The sequence below is a fragment of the Hemiscyllium ocellatum genome, chromosome 12 (assembly GCF_020745735.1).
Source record: "Hemiscyllium ocellatum isolate sHemOce1 chromosome 12, sHemOce1.pat.X.cur, whole genome shotgun sequence".
In the NCBI taxonomy this organism is placed as follows: Eukaryota; Metazoa; Chordata; class Chondrichthyes; order Orectolobiformes; family Hemiscylliidae; genus Hemiscyllium; species Hemiscyllium ocellatum.
The window spans coordinates 65,971,519-65,980,120 of record NC_083412.1 but is presented as its reverse complement, the minus strand read 5'-3'; positions in this window follow the sequence as shown (position 1 = coordinate 65,980,120).

Sequence of the window (8,602 nt, the reverse complement as noted above, 5' to 3'; positions counted from 1 at the left end):
GATCGCCAGTTTGGACGTGTCACAGCGAAAATACGTAATGACCTCCTCAAGAGAAAGACAGGGAATGCGACTTTCGTTGTCCAGTACTTCCCGGGAGTGGAGAAATACGCCATGCAACACATGATCAATGAGGATGAGCAACTTGCCCAAGACATTCCCTCCGCCTCCACATCTCACCTTTAAACAACTGTCAAACTTTAAACAGACCATTGTTCGCACATCGACCACAACACCCTGCAACATTGCCATGGCAACCACTTCAAGACATGTTAGTGTGTTGACATGGATACTACCATTGCATAGGTATTTGTATCATCTATAGCCACAGGTGAGGTGCTGGAAGACCAGAGGGCGGCTAAGGATGGTGATAAGGAAACGCCAGGGAACTATAGACCAGTGAGCCTGACTTCAGTGGTGGGCAAGTTGTTGGAGGGAATCCTGAGTGACAGGATCTACATGTATTTGGAAAGGCAAGGACTGATTAGGGATAGTCAGCATGGCTTTGTGCATGGGAAATCATGTCTCACAAACTTGATTGACCTGGCCAACGTTGCCTATCTCATAAACTGCAGTCAAGGATGCCCAGAGGCATGGTATGTTGGCAAGACCAAGCAGACGTTACAATACCAATGAATGAACACCATTTAACAATCACCAGATGGGGATGTTCCCTCCCAGTTGGAGAGCCCTTCAATGGTCAGGGGCATTCGGCCTTGGACTTTTGGATTACGATTCTCCAAGGCGGACTTCGGGGTACGCAACAATGCAGAGTGACTGAGCAGAGGCTGATAGCCAAGTTTGGTACCCATGAGGATGGCCTCAACTGTGACTTTGGGTTCATGTCACAATACAGGTGACCACTTTGCACTATACACACAAGCACACAGATAGACACACTCACGCAGACTATGTCTCATATACGCAGCCTCTCTCAGACACACACACACATACACCCCCCCCTCCCCCGCACACCCTGTCATAGGCTTATATTCCATCACACTCATGTACACACTCTACCAAGCATGCACACACTCATATGCACACATTGACACTCTCTCTCTCACCCTCACATGCACGCATATGCACATATAAGTCTACGGGATGAATTGCATTTTCAGATTTGTAATTGCAGATACCTTCTATTTTTTTCAAAATGCACACAGTCTGCAGGCAATCAATGTCCCAAGCTGTCAATCCATGTAACCTTTTACAAATTCCTACATTTGAAATAGAACCAGTCTGGCTTAAGATTTGGATACAGACAGACTCTAACCTCATACCTTTAATGCATTGTCTGAGCTGAGATGTCACTTTTTTTTCATAAAACCTTAGGTTATCGCGAGAACATGATTGAAAGAGGTTCTGGGATTTACATATTAATGAACCAAAACCTGCAAACCATTCTAAAAAATGAAAGACGTAACAGCAATCTAGGTTTGTTCAATATATCGTTTCAGTTGCAGGACACTGAGATCTTCTGTTATAAATTCTGTGTCTTATGATCCTGCTCCACAGCTACCTGATGAAGGAGTAGCACTCTGAAAGCTAATGTTTTCAAATAAATCTGCTGGACTATAACCTGTTGTGTGATTTTTGACTCAGGGAAAGACCAAGATTCAACTGACCAACTACTGACTTACATCAACATGCTATTGCTAAAAACCAAAGGAGCAATGAGAAAATTATCTAATTTGACCCTTTGCAGTTTGGTCTCGACCAAAGATTTTGTTACTTTTTCCCTTCCATTTATTTCCCCTTCCCCCATGACACTTCTGCCGACCAGTCCATCTTATATGAACTATTTGAGAATGAAAGCAAAAGTTAATGTTTTCCCTTTGTTAACAAATATGTTTGTTTATAATAAATGTTTTTTTTTCTGTTTACTAATGCAATCTGGTGTGAGCATCTTGTCAAAGTCAAATGATTGAACAACTCCACTGATTCAACTGATAATTTAATTATTTGTGATTGCTTATGGAACAATGAATTTATCACCAAACCACCCTTCCTATGTCTTTGTTTCAAAAGTTTGGGGCTCGATGTAAGATTTTTGAGTGTAGACAACATGAGATTTAACATGAAATGAGTCTTTAGTAATTGATAGTATGAGAAACAAGGTATCTCTCCTATTAGATATTATGGCAGTGGAAGCAGCTAAATACATCCACAAATGGAAGTTGTATTCCTGATTAATTAAGTCTTCAAAAACAATGCAAAAGCAATAAAATTGGCAAACAAATTAAAAATGGAATTTTCTGTAAAAAGCCAAGAAGCCAGAGCTAATTTACATTGACATATCGTTTGGATTAGAAGAAATGCAAGAAGAACTAGGTATATCAAGCCACTCGAGTTAGCAAGAATTAGAAACATAAATAATTGAAAACAGAAACACGAGTAGGCCATTTGGCCCTGCTCCACCATTTATTATTGCTGATCATCTCAATACCCTCTTCCTACTTTCTCCCAGTAGCATTTAAACCTAAGAACTATGTCTAATTCCTTGAAAACTTACAATAGAAAATTCCACAGGCTTAATACACTGAATGAAGAAATTCTTCTTCATCTCAACCGTAAATGGCTTATCTTGTATCCTTAGACCATGACACTTCATTCTGAACTCCCAGTTACTGTGAACTTTCTTCCTGCAATTACCTACATGGTCCTGTTGAAATTAATAAACCAAATGGTTTTTAAGAAGCTGAAGGCAATCTTAATGAATAACACATTACTGACTGCCCCTGACTTTAGTAATCCTTTTAAAATGGCAATTGATGCTAATGGCTTTGGTTGGGTGCTGTCTTATCATGAGATGGTGAATAAGCAATAAACTATGACTCCGAGGTTTAGATCCTCCCACAACAGGAAATGTTATTTCCACATCCATCAGATCAAGTCCCCTCAGGATATTATGTTTCAATTAAGTCACCTCTGACCCTAAACTCCAGAGGTGTTTCCCTGGAGTGTTGGAGGCTGAGGAGTGACCTTATGGAGGTTTATAAAATCATGAGGGGCATGGATAGGAGAAATAGACACGCTCTTTCTCCTGGTGTGGGGGTGTCCAGAACTCAAGGGCATAGGTTAAGGGTGAGAGGGGAAAGATATAAAAGGTTCCTAAAGGGCAACCTTTTCACACGAGCTGCCAGAGGAAGTACTGGAGGCTGGTACAATTACAGCATTTAAAAGATATCTGGATGGGTAGAAAAATAGGAAGGAATTAGAGGGATATGGGCCAAGTGCTGGCAAATGGGACTTGATTAGGTGAGGATATCTGGTCAGCAGGGATGAGTTGGATCTAAGGGTCTGTTTCTGTGCTGTACATCTCAATGACTCTATAACAGCATTAAGGAGATTAGAATCACAGAATCCCTACAGTGCAGATGGAGACTATTCAGCCCATCAAGTCTGCGCCAACCCTCCAAACAGCATCACAGCAAGACCTATCCCTGTTACCCTGCAATTACCATGGATAACCCACCTAGGTTGCGCATCCCTGAACATTTTGAGCAATTTAGCATGGCCAATCCACCTAACCTGCACATCTTTGGACTGTGGAAGGAAATCGGAGTATCCAACGGAAACCTATGCGTAACAGGGAAAACATGCAAACTTCATGCTGACAGTTGCCCCAGGCTGGAATCAATTCTGGACTCCTGGCAATGTGAGGCAGTTGTGCTGATCACTGTGCCATTCTTAAATTTTCTGTTATTTCTCCACATAGGTGGAAGAGAGAGACAGACCTAGATGCTTACTCTGCTGAGCTCACAGCAAATGATCAAAACCAAAGGATCATCTCTGGCCAAAACTACCCTGAATAGAGACGCACATAGCCAAAGTGTCTAACATGTTCCCCTCTACTTGAATACAGTAACAGTGAAGACACAACTCACGATTAGGTCCAGAAACTAATTTTTAAATTGCAACATATTCTTCCACCATTTCCTTGATCTAAAGTGGCAACTATTCCATATTTTTAGTCCACAAGAGAAAAATTTGGTGAGTTAGACCAAAGGGTCTGTTTCTGTGCTATATGACTATGACTCTATGGTCTTCACAGTGACAGAAGGTTTAGTTGAGAACATTTTCAAATGTCGGAACAGATAGATCAGTATCATCAAAAAAATTCCAGAGGGCAGAATCATGTAATTGCTGTCAATGACAGACAAGAAACAGAGAAGGTAGGATAGGAGTTGATTTCCAAGTAAGATACGCTTAGAATGTAAGAACTAGGAACAGGAATAGGCCTTCTGGCCCTTCGAACTCACTCTGCCATTCAATATGATAATGGCTGAGCATTTCATGACCTGAACTCCACTTACCTATCCTCTCTCCATTACTCTTAATTTCTTTACTGTTCAATAAAGTATCTACCTTGACTTTAAAAACATTTACTGAAGATGTCTCAACTATTTCACTGGACAGGGAATTCCATAAATTCACAACCCTCTGAGAGAAGAAATTTCTTCTCAATTTGGTTCTAAATCTGCTCCCCTTAATTTTGAGGCTATGCCCACTTGTGCTAGTTTCAACTGAGTAGAAACATTCTCTCTACCTCTATTTTATCTATTCTCTTCATATTTTTAATGTTTCTATAAGATCCCCTCTCATTCTTCTAAATTCCAATGAATATAATCCCAGTCTATTCATTCTTTCCTCGGAAACCGACTCTCTCAATTCCAGAATCAACCTAGTGAATCTCATCTGCACCTCCCCTGGTGCCAGTACATCCTTTCTTGAGTATACAAACCAAAGCTGCACACAGTACTCCTGATGTGGCCTCACCAGCATGCTATATAGCTGTATTGTAACCTCCTTGATTTTAAACTCAATCTCTTTAGCAATAAAGGACAAAATTCCATTTGCCTTTTTAATTACCTGTTGCTCTTGCAAATCAAACGTCAGTGATTCATGCATAAGGACACTCAGGTCCCTCTGCTAAGCCGCATGCTGTAATTATTCGCCATTCAAAAACAGTCCTTTTTACTGTTATTCCTACAGAAATGGATGACTTCACATTTCTTAATCTGTTACTTAAAAGTAGTTCCAACCTGTCAAACTAATCTTCGGATGTGTTGTTGGTGCCATTTATGGCTGTTATCGTGAATATGATACATTTGACAGAAGAAAAAAATAGTTAATTCTGAGGTCAAAGGTAGAATCATTTCTTTTTTAATTCTCTCGACCAACATGGCAAACAATATTTGAAAAACAGCAACAAGTCGAAACATCTTATAAGGTAGAAACCCCGTTTCATTTTATTATTTAACTGAAAACATTCCTTCTAAAATGACGAAAAATTCGAACTTCCTCGGAGCATTATTTGAAAAACAGAAAAATAAGTACATTGAAATCTTAACTATGCACTGATAGTCCAGTGTTACCAATCATCCCAAAACATTTTTAAACTATCAAGAGTCAAATACAGGATATTTTGACAGCAGCTAAATTGAAGTTTCAGATATCCTTGGTTAACAAAATTGCAGGCAGTAAGTGTGGATTAACGAAATATTCTAGCCTTCAACATGATTCAGAGCTTTACTAGTCAAAGATTAGGCTAAGTCTTACATTTAAACCATTAAACACTTAAACAAATATAATATTTTGACATACTCATATAGCGCATATTCAAATAGCATGAAAAATAAGATGAAAAGCAGCAGAGCGGTAATATTTTTGAGTGATATAACAGTCCTCTCTGATATAAAAGAAAAAATATTTGTAAAGAAAAGGATTGATTTTGTTCCATTTCTTCCTGCTGGAGACTTAAATGTGTTTGTCTCGAAAATTCGTGAACTTAAGACAATCCTTAATATTAGCTTATGTTATTTTGCCTTGCTAATCAAATGAATCACTTTGATAATGAATAGAAAAAATTTCCAAGTAATGCATTTGAAGATTTGTTTCCTCTTCCTCTTTTAAGAAACTCTTCCAAATATTCAGTTATCTTCAGATTGCTTTGTAACTGGCTGTTGAAAAAAAGAGAAAAATCAGAATATTACATGAAACCTTTCAAGAAAAAATGACATTCAAATTTAGCTCTAATGTATGTGGTTTACTTTTACATTTAATATCATTCCTTTCCAAAAGGATTCCCAAACACCTTTGCCAGTCCAGGTGACTGTGTAGAATACTTAATTTTGTTAACTCCTCTGACCCTGCAAACATCAATGGAGTTGACCTCAAAAGGTCAGAGAAGCGTGTGCCAGCACTGTCACTAGAGTGCAGTGCATGCACCCACAATTGTGTGATTCTGCTGGTAAAACTAATTTGTAAAGTCACAAATGCCACGACTTAAATGAATTGATTTAAAATGTATGTCGGACATAAACAGTGTTTTTCTCACTCTCTTCATATTGCAGCTAATTTTCCTGGGCTGACATTATTTGGAGGTAATGAATACAGTACACCAAAGTTAACTAGCAAGTGATGGACTGTGATTTAGGAAGCTGGAGTACATGAATTTCCTGAATTCTGATGGAGAAAGCAGATTTCGGGCACTACTGTTGGCACTCAATCAGGCAATGGTGTAGTCATAATGACACTGGACTAGTAATCCAAACCCAAGCTAATGTATTGGGTTTGAATACCATCAGCCAGATAAGGAAATCTGAATTCAAAACTGGCCTAATGGAGACGATGTAACTAACTGACCATTGTCATTAAAAAAACCCATCTGATCAACTAATGTCCTTAAAGGAAGGAAATCTGCCATTGCCCTACCTGGCCTAGCCTGCAAGTGACTCTAAACTCTCAAATGTATTGACTTTTATTGTCCTCTGAGCAATTAGGTATGGGCAATAAATGCTGGCCTAGTCAGTTGTAAATATATTTGGTTACAAATATAGGTTTGATTAAGAACTAAGTACAACTAATTAAATAGGACACAGAGACTAGAATTCATATAGGAGTTAAACATGAAATATTCTTGCAACTAGGAGGAACAAAAGCCAGGAAGGTCTGCTTTGAAATTAGGAAATAAATGGTCATGGAGACAACATGGACATTATTAATCAAGTATAAACATACAAAAATATTAACAATAGTTTAATCACCAAAAAAGATATGAAAAGAGACATGGCAATACTGCACATATCCATGAAAATAAGACTTTAATTACTGGTGGGATACTGGAGTCACCCAACTGATGTGAGATGGTAAAGATCCTTATTATATGAATATCATAGAAACAATGATAAGAAAACACTCACAAATGGAACACCTTCATTGATAAATTGTTGACAAAGGATAAAATTAAAAGAATAAGTGAGAGATGAAAAAGATATCTGTACAAGATTATAAAAATCACAATAAATTGACTAGGTAAATGTTCACAACTTCACAAAGGAACCTTCACAAACAATGCTAAATGATACAGCAACAAAAAGAAAGTGGGAGGAACCTACACAGCTGTTTGTCAACTTGCAAGAAAGAAGAAATCCAAATAATACAAATAATTCCAAAAGTAATTGGAAGCTTCAGATCAAATGACATGTTCTCTCACTAGAGCAAGTTATCTTCCTTGTCCAGAGCTTTAAGGTAAATTATACTTTCAATGTTGAATGTTCTATTCCTAGCTATTCTTAAATATTCCTATATGTTCTTAGATATTCTGGAATATTTACACATATATCAAAATGAATTCCATGTGAATTAGTGTTTTATCTTTTGATGGTTTTTAGTACAGATCGTTCTGCTATACTGCACATTTCGTCAAAGCAAATTCACTGTAATGCAATTGACGAACTGGAGATACTGGACTTTTAAAACTTGTGTTGGCTGTAATGCAATTACATTGCCAACACTAAGTGCTGTTTCTAAATTGCAATTTTTCTATAATGTGGGCTTGCACAACAATGCAATCATCATGTTATAGAAGAACCACCTGTATGGTCATATATTTACCTATTTGAATTGCATTGTTTGGTAATATGATTGTAAATTTAGTAAATTGTCTCTAAGATTTTCTGTTACAACTTTAATTAATCATACTTTCTATATATTAAGTGGATAATTATATATTCTGGAAAAGAAATACTGGACTTTTAGAAATATCTGCAATGTTTGTAGCATAGCTTAGGTTCATTAAAATTATGCAGAGCATTTGGAGGAAGGTAACTGTCAGGCAGCTTCTTCCCCTGTTGGATATATGAAACATTCTTGTTCCAATCCTATTCATATCCCTTTCCACATCTTTCTCCAATAGATGGTGGGTGGCACAGTGGTTAGCACTGCTGCCGCATAGCGCCAGAGACCCAGGTTCAATTCCCGCCTCAGGCAACTGTCTGTGTGGAGTTTGCACATTCTCCCTGTGTCTGCATGGGTTTCCTCCCACAGTCCAAAAAAATGTGCCGGTTAGGGGAATTGGCCATGCTAAATTCCCCGTAGTGTTATGTGGAGGGGTAAATGTAGGGGAATGGGTCTGGGTGGGTTGCTCTTTGGAGGGTTGGTGTGGACTTGTTGAGCCGACGGGCATGTTTCCACACTGTAAGTAATCTAATCTAAACAAAACATCGATAACACCACTGGTGCTGCTTCCCCCTCTCATTTGCAATTGCAAAAAATGATCAATTTTCCTTCTAAATTCCAGCCTGTCCTCACCTTCACC